The sequence below is a fragment of the Toxorhynchites rutilus genome, chromosome 3 (genome assembly GCF_029784135.1).
Source record: "Toxorhynchites rutilus septentrionalis strain SRP chromosome 3, ASM2978413v1, whole genome shotgun sequence".
Classification (NCBI taxonomy): Eukaryota; Metazoa; Arthropoda; class Insecta; order Diptera; family Culicidae; genus Toxorhynchites; species Toxorhynchites rutilus.
In genome coordinates, this window is record NC_073746.1 from 279,231,395 (window position 1) to 279,247,764 (window position 16,370).

Below are 16,370 nucleotides of genomic sequence, written 5' to 3' on the forward strand. Positions count from 1 at the left end.
AAGACCAGGTTATTGGCTTTAATTTGATATGTCGATCATCTGAATCGGTCTGGTAGTTCAAAAGTTATTAAATTTTTGGAAAAAAGTTAAGTTAAGTCTTTTTTGGAAAAAAGAGGAAAAAGCTGATTTTTCGGACAACCCTAAAATAGAAATAGTCACCCAAAAGCAAAAATAAAAAAAAATACGGGTCTAATGTTTCGCGATGAAGAACAAAACTAAAAATTTTCACGAAAATCTGAAAACCACTATATCGGTTTGGCATGGAATGTCTGAATATAAATAGATAGAAGATATAGATATATTATTTCACCTGAACATCCATTTCCACTCTCGAACAAAGATCAATTTCGTTAGCGAATGGACTAACAATGCTTATCATGATGTGATTTAGAACTTATGGGAATTCAATTTTCCGAATTTTCTGACCTTTCTTTCACTGTAACAGTGACCTTTCTTCAATGTATGAGTGACTTGTTGGTGATGGTCATTAATGTTATGTGAAAAAAATGTTTTGAGAAAAAGGAATTCTAATTTTCAAAATATTTTGTTTTCAATGAATTTTATTTCAATTTGTTTATTATTTGAAAGCTTCACCAATTTCCTATATTTGATTCTCTGACCAAAATTTTGCAGTTCTTATAGTTTTTCAGTTAAAATTGTCCGAGAAATAGTTTTTCGACTCGAAAACTATAAGACCTACAAAAATCATCGCACGAAAATGTTCACGATTCAGTTCCATTTTTTTGCCGAGACCAAACTTTCAACTAAATATAAAATAAACAAATAGCGTCCGTATGACAAAATGTTCTGAGTACGTATATCGTCAAAAATGTCAAAAAATGTCAAAAATGTTACGATGGAACCGTCAGATGGACTCACATGACATCAGTGTTGCCAATTCCCGAAATATAAATAGTGACCCTCGTAGAAGTGCGTTTCATCACTTGAAAATCCATTTCCAGTTTCGAACAAGTTTCGTTAGCGCAAACATGTAATTGTAGAACATATGGGAATTTAATTTTCCGAATTTTCCCTTTTCCCTTCAGAGTTTTCCGAAAATTTTCAATTGTCATGTTGGAATATTTTTTGGTTGAAATATGTGTAATATTTGTATGGGACCCCCTCTCCATTCTAGAGGAGGAAGGGGTGTCATACCATCATAGAAACATTTCTCATACCCAAAAACCGTCACATCCCAAATTGTGCTTGATTAGTTCTTGAGTTATGCAGAAGTTTGTGTTTCATTTGTATAGCAGCCCCCCTTTAGAGAGGGGGAGGAGTGTATTCACCATAGAAACGTTTCGTGCCCCGTAAAACCTTCACATGCCAAATTTGGCTCCATCTGCTGGATTAGTTTTCGAGTTATGCTGAAATTTATGCCTAATTTGTACGGCAGAACGACCCCCCATCCCCCACTCTTCCTCTTTAGAGAAGGGGAAAGAGTGTCTATTCACCGTAGAAACGTTTCGTGGCTCCTAAGATCTTCACATGCCAAATTTGGCTCCATTTGCTTGATTAGTTTTCGAGTTATGCAGAAATTTATGTTTCATCTGTATGATGCGAGCGCTCTTCACCCCTTAGAGAGAGGGGAGGAGTGTTGATTCACCATAGAAACTTCTACATGCCAAATTTGGCTCGGTTTGTTTGATTAGTTCTCGAGTTATGCAGAAATTAGTGTTTCATTTGTATGACAGACTCCCCTTAAAGAGGGGAGAGAAGTGTCGAACCAGTAAGATAGAAAGAAGAGAAGGAGAGAAGAGAGAAGTGTCGAACCAGAATCCGATCCGATGTATGGATGAATTGTTGGTAATTGTATGGGAGATGGTGCTGGCAATGGCTAATTCGAGTTCGTCATTTAATAAAGTTCTCAACAACGACCGAATAATTATCTGTTCTACGTTTTAGCACACACAGGGTGACAAACAAATATGAAATAATGTAATTCGCATGGAAACACAGATAAACAAAGTACCAGCAATTAGCGGGAGTGACAGTGTGCCGTGCTGCATGATGAGGAACATTTCCGATAATTACACAATCTGTGCATGGTACTTGTCGTTATAGTGGAGGAAAAAAAACCACACCTGTGTCTGATAACAATTGAAAGAGGATGCACACACGAATGAAGCGACGAATGGATCTTCTCTCTGCATGGGTTTATATTTCGATATGTTTGCAATCAGTACGGTGATTAATGCCAATTTGCAATTCAATTACAGCATGTAACGTAATTGGGAACATGGCGTTCGTGTTGCATTCGCAATTCAATTTACATAAAACAAACGAGAATGGGTAATTATTATGCATGCTATGTCAGCACTTGTTAGGATGATCTGCTTCGGAGTTTTTTAAGGTGTCGTACGTCTGATTTCATTTCCCGTTTCATGTGTTATGATTACTTCGATTATCCGGAAGACTTGTGATTGTTAATTAGTGAGCTTTTCAATAAATAGGTTTTTTAGTGCGTTTACGGCAAACAAACAATTTTCTTCGAAGAAAACTTCATCAACGAAGACGGGCATGAAAGAGATAAAAATTACGGTATCAACGTTTTGCGTTTATCTCTTTTTCATATGTGTTTTGTTTACAAAAGTTTCACATTCCGATTTTCCTAAATATCCATTATTTCAATCCGAATCAGTATGTCACTATTTTTTATTCTGTGATACTTACCAAAATCGATTCACCGGAAGCTGTTCCTTCCTGGAATAAAAAGAAAAATATGAAAAAAAAACATCTTAATCAGCTAAATCTCCCAAGATTATGGAAATTAAACATAAATATTAACAGCGCCAGTCGCTTCTCGGGAAAACAATAAATTGAAATTTGTTCTACCGGATCATCCGAGAACCTTCATTTGGTGGGAGCCTTTGCCGATTCTTTGCTGTGTCACTAATGTAAATTTAATTCCTTTCTTATCCTCTGTCCCTGTTTTTAATTCGAGCGACCATTATTTTCAAATTTGATGATATTTTTCCGATGTTAGTGTAAGCTAAACAAACAGCTCAATGAAATTAGAAAAAAAAAATCCTTCAACTAGTATATATTAATACAGGTTATCTGTGTCAATATAGGTAGACAGTGCCGTTGTTTTTTACCGACTGTTCCGATTACTGAGGAAATGTTGTATTTGTTCTGGGGTGAAATGGGATTACGAAAAAGGGCGAACTGAATGAATCCTAGGCCAGGCGCACTTTGAGAAACGTATAGAGCTTGAGACGTGGCGCGACACAGTGCCTTTTTTGTGACTATTGAAAACAGAATGGCGCAAATTGGACAGGTGACACGAAATATCGTATCGTTCGTCAGACGCTACTCGCTGGAGCTGATGTATGGGCACAGATATACAGATTTCGTTCGTCGACCGCTTTGATATATTTTGAAATGGTGATAAGGATACTATGAGAGAAGAACTCTCCCATAGGTTTATGTTCATTCTATGCAGGAATTATTCGCTTCGCAACGAATACGAATGCTTCGTATTTGGATTAACAAAACGACTGAGCATTCCGGTAAACATAATCCCATTTCTGTAATTACATGTTATTAATCAGTCTTTGTTGAGCACTTTGATTGCTCCAACTACTGTTTCGACACGCCGTAAACCAGCAATAGTGCAGTTTTGCCAAATAATCTCCACAATTTATTACGCCCTCATTTGCCGCAATCATCACTCTTCTAGTGTTCTTTCCCAATCATGCACCGCATTGCAAACATCCTCGGGATTTACACCCTCCAGCTTCTTCCGCATCGAATCATCTGTCCAATGTCTGCATTTTCAGCACGCTAATAAATCATCCGGTTGGTTAGCTTTTTTGCGGTCGTCCTATGTTTGATGTTGCAGAAAATGGTTTCTCATTTCCTATGCATCTTGCAGCTGAAATTGCTCCATTTGTCAGTAAGATACTTGCAGCCTCCACGGTGTCTAGACAAATTCGCTACAGCAAAATAGAGACGCGACTTTACTACATCATCGTATGCCTAGGTATAATTTTAAGATTTTCGATCCAGAAAGAATAAAAACATATCCCGTGTTCCGGAACGTGACATGCAATAATCGAGTAAGACACCTCCCTTCGGTATCATTCCCACCACTTAGGGTGTGGAGGTGAGACGGCCTCCCTCGTGACGCTTAGCATGGCTCTCCACAAATTGGCGTGGATGAATGAAGATTAATTGAAGGCGCTACTTGCACCAGGGCGTGAAGTGATTTATTGCCTTAATCCCCAATCCTATCGGCAGAGACGGAAAAGGATTGAAAATGATTGGATCGGCATCTGGGGAAAAATTATGTAAAAATCGACCTTCTGTCTGTGGCAAATGGAGACAGTGTTGGATGCTGGCTATATAGGGGATGGCATGAAAATTAGTTCCAATTCGGGCGCGAAGCTGGTTGGGGTAGATAAGAAAAATCCCCTTTCGTGTGATTGGCGGCATTCGAAGCTTCCACTTTCGAGATTTCAGTTCTGGGTAGAATCATAAGGTTTTAACGCATACCGAGTCGATTTTGCTTGAGATACCACTGGGTGTTACATAAGTTATACGCTATGAAAATGTATAACGTCAGACATTAACCCATAAGCCATATGTACTGGTTGCACGGTTGTTTACTGTCAAATCTCTCTTTTAATGAGTTAAAACGCAGTACTGTTTTTCATTTTTGATATTATGATTTTAATTTCTGTGAGTCAACATGTCAACAATAATAATTCTTAGCTTTAGTTTCACACCCCAAACGCAAATTGTATGGATTTGGGAAAATTCAATAAAGAATTAAACGTGTGTTTATTTAGTCCCGCTACATATGACTCACCTGTTAGAACGGTTTTCTCGAAACTTAGTTCTTCAAGCTGGCGTACACTAATATCTCAAGTTCTGCTGAATAAATCTTTATATTATGAATAAATGTACAGATTATAGGTGTGCTGGTAAGTTTTTTTCGGTTTTACAACAGATGGCGTAACTTGATTTTTATTCCAGTGTATCAAATTTCCAGACATTCGCTAGAAAGCTACTGTTATTGCGCGTTTTTTTCAGTATATGTTAAAAAGTTGAAGCGTGAACAACATAGATTTTTGCAGGGCCCGAAATCTTCGGAGGTGAAAAATGAAGACCGACTCTACTCTCAGTAGCTTCGCTTCGACTAGAACTGCTTCGGCAGTCGCCCACAACGAAAAGTGACTTGACTAGAAAATGAATTGACTAGCGTTGACTAGGCAGGATGACTGGTGAACTAGTCCAGTCAGTGGTTATTTTAACTGACTCGACTAATGAATGCAAATGAGCCTCTTCATACAACTAACTTCAATCCTTATTTCTACTCCCCTAGGAACGAAATTGATACCCGCGTACGCAATTTTATTTTTACGTTCATATAAAGAGAAACGAAAACATGATTTCTGATGCAAAAAAAGAAGTTACCCCATCAATGGAGGGTTTATTATCTACCCATCGTGAACTCAAACCAACGAACTTAGACATTTATCAAGTATGCTGTAAAGGTCCTCGCGTTTGTATTAGTAAATAGCGTGCAAAATAGCGCACACACACTGCACGCTATTTTATACGTGTTAGTAAGTTTTTGGATTACTTGTCGAGATTTACAGTTATCTCAATTTTTTTTTTGTCTAAAAAAAATATTTTTTGGTACTTGGTCGTTTTTTTCGCGTGAAAAATCGATTTTTGACAAAAAAACAGAAAGTGGGTTATATCTATGGTATAACCGCAATGGTGACGTAGGACTATCGTTGATTCAGTGATCCTTTGTTTGAAGTTGAATCTGAACCCATTCTAAATGAATGAATAAATGAATATTTGGGGGACATCGAAAACGAGAGCGTTACGTTGGAGGTACAAGGTTTTATGCATCCAATATTGGATACGAAAATATATCCTACTGATGGGGAAGAATAATCTTCAGAAGCTATCCTGTTAATTGCGATTGATTGAAAAATCACAAAACCAAATGTATTTGGTCACAGTGTTACATGGATAGAAAACATTAAAATAAACTCTTCCACATGAATGTATTTTTAAATTCCCAGAGGAACTGACAGATTATTTTCCGGATATTTCTAGATGCTGAATGGCATCTAAACGGAAAGAATTCCTCGCGTGTATATGTGTGTGTGTGTGTGTGTGTGTAGCGGCTGCTTCGAGATCTTCCCGGGGAACCGTTTGTGGCATCACTCTCCTCCTGATGGATTCCCTTCTGGCCTAAGGTGCACAAACAGGCTCTTGGTGACACCGTTCATTCGCGCTTTCATGATAAACGAAGAGCTTCACCACAACAGCGACAACATGCTCCAATCGCTGTTCAATTAGAACTGAGAGGATTTTCGAGCGGCGCTCGCTTATATACCGATTGGTGATTTCAATAGCCTGTTTTGAAAGCAATTTTAAGACTATTGAAACAAGTTTTTGGTAACAACAAGTATAGAACGCGTAGACATTTTATCTTTCGAATGAAGTGTTTATCATACCATTTCGTTCAGTTGTTTAGGAGCTATTAACGCTCAAAATCTCGGTCTCCGGCGTAACGCTTTCATTTTCGAAACTTTGATTTTACACCCCGGTATAGAAATGAAAGACGTAGTCCTACGTCAAAAAATGTTTTGAGATAACTGTAAATCTCAACGTGTCATGCAATTTTAAGACATTTGGCACCAACTTTTTTTTTAAACCCCCGATTTTCGGTGATTTTTCGGTTTTCAAAAAACTCAAATTATAACGTTTGTGACACCAGTAAATGAAGTCTGAATGAGCTAATATTTTGCATAGGTAATATTTTTATCGTGCAAAACAACATTTCTTAGCATGTTCCGAATGAAAAATCGGAATAACTATTTTTTATTGGCACCCAAAACCAAGGATGGAAAACAAGGGAGCATGATGTGATTTACGATCAATCGCAAACTGCACAGATCGCAATCTGTGCAAACTGCGACTAACTATTAATCCTCACCCATCATAATCAAATGATTTTCTCTTGGTAACTCTGAGTTGACCAAAGCATTGCTAGACTGAAACTAGTTCGAATAATTGAGTTACTCTCCGTCCTCGTTTTGTTTACAACTCCTAACAAGAATATGCTCCATGGGAATGAGTGTCTCTATGACGTACGCATAACGATTCTCGCTCTCTCGTCCGGGCGTTCAATTTTCCTTTCCGAGCGCGTTTACTTCGATGAAACTGGGTAAAATAAAAATATACGCTACAGCAGATAGGACGACTTTAATGTTTAATGTTTCACAGAGGATTTCTCAGATGGTGTTTAAATTAATCTACAAGAGACTACAAACAATAATTCCCCTCAATTCACTAATTTTATGAGTTAATGTAAATGCGTTATTGGCCAAGCCTATTACGATATCGAACACGTGGTCTTGCGAGATATATTTTTCCGCCAGCCCAAATACAGACCTCTTTTTTCGGGCCCGAGTAAACTGGTGGCTAGAAAAGACCTTGATTACCTTGAATTAATCAAAAAACATAAATTAGCGCAAATATGTCAACATGTGTTTTTTTTTTTGTATAAGCACGTAAATATTTGCTCATAAAATTTTTGGATTGTGGAACTCTACATAATTTGTATGCAGATAGACTATCCACAGTTTGTGGGGGGGAAGGGGGGTGGGGTTATACTCATTCAACTCAAATGGATAATGATTCTCTGCTATCACAAAGCTGAGAATTTTTTTGACGTTTTGTTTTACTATTGATACATTTTTACATACTTTATTTTTAAATGTTTTCTTATCCTGAGACTGGCTCACCATATTGCACTGCTACTAAAACCGTAGGCTAACTTCAAGAATATTTTTTATTCATTTTCGGCGAATAATCAATAGAGTGCCGTGTTATGAAACATCAGAATAATAGCAAAAACAATATTACGATCATAAGGTGTTGGACAGGTTATTCCAGACGACATTGGAATATATTTCATCTGATCATCTTTAGAAAGGTTAATGTCCTTCAAAGGATAAATTTATCTTGGGCACATTGAATTGATGTTCATGACTTCCAGTCGGGTGTTTATTAGCTCTGATAATAATTGTGTGGTCCTCACAAAGCATATATTCCAATGCCGTCAGTACACTGAAATTCTTCGCATACCGTTTGATGATAAGGTAGGATGTTGATAATCATTTGCTGCGATACCTATTGTTCCAACAGTATTCATTCGACAAAATGAAGACTGAATACCTGAAATTAATCAGATTTAACCATGCAAATCTGCGGTCAAAGCAGTATGTACACTTGAGAGATGCAACAAGTTTGAAGGGATATAAAAAACATTAGTCGTTCGATAAATCTACTGCCAGATATATCGGAAGTCCACGATATATGAATAAAATACGTCCATACTAATTCATTACATTTATTCGCAACGAAGAACGTAACCACACAGAATTGAATTAATCAAATATGTGATCCGTTTTATCTACAAAATAAAAAAGGGTCTGAAACTCAATCGAATTCGAAAGGTGTTTCGTGAAGTCACTAATTGAATTACTATTGGAAAAATTATTTGGAGAGAACTGTGAATGTTCAGAATTATTGGTATCTAAAAAACGATTTTGGGCGGGATGAGATTCGCCCAAATAAAATTAATCAATTGCATCCTTTACCCGTCTGCTGTTCATCGGGCGGGAGACGACAGCAAAATAAAATCGACACGAGACTGAGTCAGCCACTCACTGCGGACAATGCTCTCTTGTTACACTTTCCGATCAAGAACTCATCATCCGCTCTATGGAATGGGATTAACCGTTTGTGGCTTGCACTCACGATAAAACTTGAGTAGTAGAAGTAATCAGGGCCTGACAATTTCACTTCAATTGGCACATCGTCACTCAATAATGTGTCTATCGCTTCTCGTTTTGCCGCAGTACCATGCAGGCTAAAAATATACCCATTCTCTCTCCACGCTCAGTAAGAAAAATATCTCGTCTCTTTCGTACATATTCCTTTCGTTTCACGTTAATTCCTTTCATTCTGCAAACAAAAGCGACGTTAGAAATCGTCACTTGAAAATTAATTTGAAGCCTCCATGTATTTTGGCAGTTTGTATAGAAATGAATGTTTCCTTGCTGCATTCGAAACTTATTCACTGAAAATAATGAAAACGGTGCAGTGAGGGTTGTACAGTATGCCTGCAGGAGTAATCATTTACCGGCGCTAGTAGTAAGCGTGTAAATTAGTGATGAAACGGATAGTGGTTTGGTCAGATACTGGATACCGAATATCCGGTCAGCTTCGAGTCCTGATAGCCGAGTATCCGGCAGCCCGATGTTTGTGTGTGGGTGTGTTTGTGCGTGCACGTGTATTTGTGTATGTTCGCGCGTTTTTTGGGTGTTTGTGTGCGTGTTTTTTTTGCTTGCGTGCAGGTGTGCGCTTTTTGTTTTGCGTGCGTGCATGTGTGCGCGTGTGTGCGTGTTTGTGAAGGTGTGGGCACGTGTGTATGGGCGTGTGTTCGTACATGTGTGAGTGCATGTGTGCGCGTGTATGCGAGTGTGTGCGCGTTTGTGCGCCTATGTGTGAGTGTGTGTGTGTGTGCACGCGTTTGTGTATGTGCGTGCGCGTGCTTTGTGTGCGTTGTGTGTGCGTTTGTGCGTGTGCTCGCATTTCTACGTGAGCACGCTGAAAATTTCCAGACATAATCGACAATCGCGTTATTTCGAGCAACTCGTGTAAAACAAATCGCGTAATTTTAAACGAATCGCGTAAAAAATAACGCAAAAAAATGACTGTTATAATTTTTAGTTCAATGAAGTATATTTCATTATGTAGTATGGTTTATATCAATGTTAGTAGAAATAAAGCAAAGAAAAGTATCACCACATAGTTCATATGTTTAATATATATTGTTAAAAAAGAAGAATAAGTTGGTTTACTGGTTGCACAGTTTTGAAACAATTTTTTGGAACACAGGTTTGTTCAGTTTAATCATTAAAATATTTTCCAGTGAATCTTCACCAAGTGTTGACCGGATATTCGTTAGAATCAACGATAATGCGCTAAAAGCACGTTCAACGGAAACTTGGTTTGAAGGGGTTGCCAGAACTACTGCAGCAACAGCACTCAATTCAGGATGGGTAGCCATCCTGTCCATCCAAAATCTCCAGACGTCGAAGTCGGAGTTTCGTCTCTTCTCCACCTCGATGGATTTGAGCTGTTGATTAAAGTTGCTATCATCGGATAAGAAACGATTTATCGTGGTACATTCTAGTAATTCTGTGAGAATCTTATCGTTCTCATTTTCCTCTATGCTGGAAAGCTGCTGTATTTCTGAAGTCGCTGGTACTGAGGACTGAAGCTGCTGGATTCGAGCAAACGTTTCCACAATATAACTCTGTAACAAAAGGAACACTGTATACAGATTGTTACGCCATAGTATTGAGCGTGTTTGTACGCTAACATATGTATATCTTGTAAGTGTACATTTGTATAGTTTTATGCGTACGTGTGCACATCCATTCCATGCCAAACCGATATAATTATTCGCAGATGTTCGTGCTAGTGATACTTTTGTTCCTTATCGCAAAATATTGGACCAGTATTTTTTATTTTTTATTAGGGTGGTCTGAAAATCAATTTCCTTTTTTTTTTCAAAAATGAGGCAAAAATTTTCGAGGCTTTTCGAGTTATGAACACCATAGTCAAAAAAAAAATCGGGTATTAGTCCCGATAAGATAAGATAAGAAACAAAACTACCACTTTTAACGAAAATCGGAGAATTATTATATCGGTTTGGCATGTATATGTATCTCCATAATTTTTGCTTTCAGGAAACCTGCTGTTTGTCGCTCCTTAACCTCGACTATTCCTAAAAGAAGATAAAGAAATGTATGCAAGGCAGTCGAGAACCGGCCTGTGTATCTATGTGAGTGCGTGTGATTGCTCAAGCGAATGCGCTCTTCAAGAAGTTGCTTCATGCCCTCCCATTCGAAACAAGAAAGGGGTAGGTTATGGTACGCAACGAGTTTGATCATGCATTCCTTTAGCCACTGCTGGTCAATCGCTGCTGGGCGTTTTGTGACAACCCTTACCTTTTTCTTAAGCGGTTCTTGTTCCCGAAACAGGCCCGCAGCCGTCGACATTTCGGTATGCAATGTTCGGAAATGTCTTATGAAATTGTTGATGTCCAGTTTAATCTGCGTGTATTTGCATTTCCTTGCATCATCAATATCGCACGAATACAACAGCCCGTCCTCACTACGTCTGATAAACTTCACAGCTATTTCCGATAGTTTGCCTCTTTTTGTTTCCCTTTTATTGGAACACAGTCCGCGACGATCCATTTTGCTAAAACTAAACTTACAACTGAATGCAGTAAGCGTCCTTCAATATGCGAAATGAAAATAAGTATAACCCGTTCGAGCAGTTTCAATCGTCAGTGAAAGCTTCTGTTTTCATACTTGTAAGAGAACGAAAGAGAAAAGAAACGAAACAGAAGTGTCAATGTTTCAGTATGCGTAGGTAATATTTCGTTTCCATCACATCCCGATACACTGAAACGAAACCACCGAACATGACTGCAGTGGAAGTGAGAGGAGTAGGTATAAAATTAAATTCCATTTATTAGCTTCGAAAATAACTAGCCCTGGAAGTAATGCTTCGAGAGTGCAAGCAGTGGGGATTCCGCTTCATATTGCTTTTTTGAGATCTTGGTAGATCACCGTTCCAAGTATTCTCTCTGTGTACATATGAAGAATAAAAGAGCATCGCCTGCTGGGGGTGATTTATAAATATCCGACTAGAGGGATATACTTATTCATTGATCGTTGAATGTGATTTTTTACCATCCCTGCCCAAAACCATACTTTTCGTTTCGCACTTTCAAAAAAAAAACTAAGTCCCAGAGTGCCGATGTTTGACAAAAATTTTTTTTTCGAGATTACATTAGATCTCGACGTTTCTTGCCATTTTAAGACATCAAAATTAAGGCATCAATTTTTTTTTTCGAAAACCCCATTTTCCATTTTCACTCCCCTCTTGGGTGATTTTTCGATTTTCAAAAAACTCAAACTTTTACCGCTTTGTGTCACCTTCCCTTAAGTACGATTAAGCTGATATTTTGCATAGGGCGTTTTTTTTCGAGGTGGTGAACATATTTTATAGGGGAACTTTTTGGAATTTTTAGATCGATTTTTTCCTATACATTCATTGGCACCCTAATGTACACGTACATGGGAGAGAGGAAGAGAGGAACGAATTCGTTTTGGGGAAAGTCACTTCAAAATGCAATGAGGATAATTTGACTGGGATGAATGAAATGATATAGTCGAGTCGGTAGAGGGAGCGACTAAACGCCCGACTGACTGTTTAGTCGTTTTGGCGGAGAAACTACGTGAAGAAGCCAGAAGTCATTACTAACTGAATACAGATATAGTCAGTCAGATAGTCAGCTGACTATCCTCAGTTGACTATGACTATGCCGAGCCCTGGTTTTTTATCACTTCGAATATGTCGAATTTCGTACCGACGAGAGAGTTTTTGCGGGGAGTGTTTACTTCAATATGAAGAAAAAAGTTGCGGAAAGTCACCGCATTTCGGTAGAAGTTTATGGTGAGCATGCTCCAACTAAGCGAACGTGTCAGACGTGGTTTGCGCGGTTTAAAAGGGGTAATTTTGGCTTGGAAGACGAAGAACGTTCCGGACCGCCAAAAACAATTTGAAGATGAAGAATTGGAGGCTTTACTCGATCAAGATCCGTCACAAACGTAACAGGAATTTGCAGATACACTCGGAGTAGCTCAGCAAACCATATCCGATCGTTTAAAAGCAATGGGAATGATCCGCAAGATAGGACATTGGGTACCGTATGAATCGAATCCACGAGACGTCGAACGCCGTTTTTTCACTTGCGAACAACTGCTCCAACGGCATAAAAGAAAGGGTTTTTTTTTGCATCGAATCGTTACTGGCGATAAAAAGTGAGTCCATTACGAAACCGGTTAAAACATACTTGGAAACGTTGAAATGGTAGATCCTATCCCACCCGCCGTATTCTCCGGACATTGCTCCTTTCAATTACTATCTTTTTCGATCGATGCAACATGGTCTGCTTGACCAGCACTTCTCCAACTTTGATGAAGTCAAAAATTGGATCGATTCGTGGTTAGCCGACAAACCGACCGATTATTTCCACAAAGTGATCTGTGAATTGCCAGAAAGATCTTCTATTTGAACAGCGATGGGGGTGTGCTTGTCATGGTATGATTCAGTTTCAATAAAAGTCATTCGAAGGGAGCTAATGTTCCTTGAAAATCAACCTCGGTCAAGAATCCAGCCACTGAATCAACATTTCGTTGGAAGTTTCTAGTCTGTAATAATTTGAAATCTGATACTGTTGCGCGACAATAGTCGACACACAAAGCAAATGCTATTTGCGATTATCGAAAAGACGCCGACGAGTGATTTTTTACGATTTCTCCGCGCAAAGATGTGTCTGCATCCGGGGCGTTCTTTTTCGAGTTCAGCCAGTAAAGAAAAGGCGCTCCACTTGCGAAAAAAATGCTGTTGCGGCTGACATGGATGGTTAAAAAAAGTGCTTGCTCGTAAGGCTACCTATAGAGAGCGAGAATTTTCCATTCAAAGTTTGTTGTTGGAATTGAATATCAATGCGAATACACAATGTACGCAGTAAACGATACCAGTGGCAGTGGAAGAAGATGAAATTGATTCCATTTAGCAGAGCATTTGTAAAATTAAAAACGCACAATCAAACATGCACCTCCATCAGTTCCAGAGTACATCATGGAGGCGCCTAATGTTTTTTCAATGAATCGGCCGGCAACCGTTTGCCTGCGTTTATGTTTATATAAATCTGTTATTTGCCCCTTCTTCAAACTAACAGTGTTTCAATCTGGCTGGGCCACTGTTTAGGTACCCTGGATATCAAATGAACTTGAAAAATTGGCTCGTTTGAAATCCCTTAGTTGAGGATTGTACGTTTTAATAATTGATTACCTTTCAATTTAACCTCGCCGTCGTTTTATCCGGCTGATGCCGAAACTCTAGCTCATATTAATTCATTGATCGGTATATAGAGTGTTGATTGCTTGTTCAGCGGCACTTAGTTAGGGTTTGCTGCAGCGATATATCTTTCCGGTTACATGGTTTCGCACTTATGTTTCAACTACTAACGGACGACAGCGATAAATTAAGGTGTTCATCAGTGTCGCTGGGAGCCATATCTGAAAAAAAGGGAAAAAAACTTTTTTAGATTAAACGGTTTAATTTACTGAAAGCTAGAAAATAATTAGGCAAGTAGCAGTTGGTAGTTATCACATCCCTTCCTTCATTAATCTAGGGCAATTATGAGAATAAAATAATCGTGGGCATATGATGAAACAAATAACTGTGGACAATGGAAATCCGATGTGCCCCACGATTTTATTTTACTTAATTTAATTTTTTTTATTCTCTAGTTTTTAGTACATGATCTGTATGCTCTACAATAAAACCATTCAACCTTTTTATTTTATTTTTATTTCTTACCTAATTTTCTTCGGAACATTTTGATGATGTACTGTATTCTATTAGTCAAATCATTTCATTAGATACCGATAATGAGAGGATTGCCAAAAACTACATACACCTTTTTGAATTTTTGTTATTCATAATGTAGTGTGTTCTCTAAGTCAAGCCATTCAGCCATTTTTACCAGAAGCCAAATTGGATTTTTCAAGATAATGGAAAACAGTAAAACCTGTTTTTGTGCGGTTTTTTTTGTGCGATTTTTTTTGTGTGATTTTCTGTTATTGAGCGTTTTTTTTTTGTGCGGTGTATCGTCCAATTAGTTTATTTAGATGGTTTATATGCAATTCAGTGCGTAAAAAGCATATTTGCGTCTCAATTATCCACTTCTGAAATCATTCCCTTCCTCTCATCAAATGCTCTAAGTTTTTCTAAGTTTTTGCATGACATGATTTCTAACAGCAACACGTTTCGACATGCAACTGAAAGCACAAAACAGCCACGCGCAACTGGAAAGGCAAAGTGTCCCATTGCAAAGCAGGGAAACCAAAGAAAATTGAACGGTGAATGACGTGGATTTGAGTTATTTTCTTGGGGGAAACTTGGGGGAAACCACCGCACAAAAAAAAAGGTTTGCCTGTACACAGTATTATAATGACGGCAGAGATAAAGGCCTTTTTTTTCCAAATTCCAGATCAATAAATCAAAAGTAACGGGGTCAAATTTTTGTTAATGTGAGATAACCCTACAGACATACAAACATACATGCAAGCAGATCAAGTTGAATGAAACCGTTCGATACCCAATCCGCCATTTTGTGGTGGCAGCCATCTTGGATTTGCATTTTTTTATAAATAACTGTGTTCTACTAGTTATTGATTGGGTTTTGGAAAAAATATATACCGCCATTTTGTTGTGCCGGCCATTTTGGATTTGAATTTCTCATGTATAACTTTATTCTACTAGTTAAGTTCTTTTATTTGATACCCATATTGATGGGGTTTTGAGAAAATGTGTGATCTGCCAATTTGTTGTGGCGGCCATTTGGGATTTGCATTTTTCATAAATAATTGTGTTCTACTAATCAATCCCTTTCATTTGATACCCATATTGATGGGATTTTGAGAAAATATGTAATCTGCCATTTTGTCGTGGCGGCCATTTTGGATTTGCATTCCTCACGAATAACTGTGTTGTACTAGTCAAGCCCTTTCATTTGATACTCATATTGATGGGTTTTGGGAAAAAATCCATATTGATAGGGTTTTGAGAAAATATGTAATCCGCCATTTTGTAGCGGCCGCCATTTTGGATTTTTAAAATCATGAAATACACAGTTTTATAATGACTGCGGAGATACAGGTGTGTTCCAAATTTCACATCAATCGGTCAACAGGAAAGAGTCCAAATTTCTATCAATGTGGTAAAGCGCTACAGACAATCATGTTACATAAAGGGTGTGTCACATCAAATTGCATCACGGAAAAAACGCTGTAGAAATTCGCCCAGTAGACCGATCCTTTTGAAAATTTTAGACAGTAAAATAAAAACTATTAAACAACTTTTGGCATTTTCTTTTTATTCATACTTCGAGCCCAAGCCCGTATGCTCGCACCTTCCTCTTTACCCCGTCCATAAGGTTCTGTACAACGTCAGGTTGTAGTTTTTTTTTGAACAGAAATCCATTTTCTCTTGAAGTCCGCCTCCGATCTGACAACTTTTGGGTTCTTCCGGAGGGCCTGCTTCATAATCGCCCAATATTTCTCTATTGGGCGAAGCTCCGGCGCGTTGGGCGGGTTCATTTCATTTGGCACGAAGGTGGCCCCGTTGGCTTCGTACCACTCCAACACGTCCTTTGAATAGTGGCACGAAGCGAGATCCGG

General features: G+C 38.4%; 1 long non-coding RNA gene across 4 annotated transcripts in view; it reads right to left on the reverse strand.

Annotated features, from left to right (window-relative positions):
- Nucleotides 1-16,370, reverse strand: part of LOC129779083 (uncharacterized) — a 144,067-nt gene that overhangs the window by 97,462 nt on the left and 30,235 nt on the right. For all 4 annotated transcript variants that reach the window (XR_008743561.1, XR_008743560.1, XR_008743562.1 and 1 more), the window contains 2 exons: nucleotides 13,978-14,204; nucleotides 2,674-2,703 (listed from right to left, as the gene is read on the reverse strand). This is a non-coding gene — a long non-coding RNA (uncharacterized LOC129779083). The remainder of the gene's footprint in view (nucleotides 1-2,673; nucleotides 2,704-13,977; nucleotides 14,205-16,370) is intronic.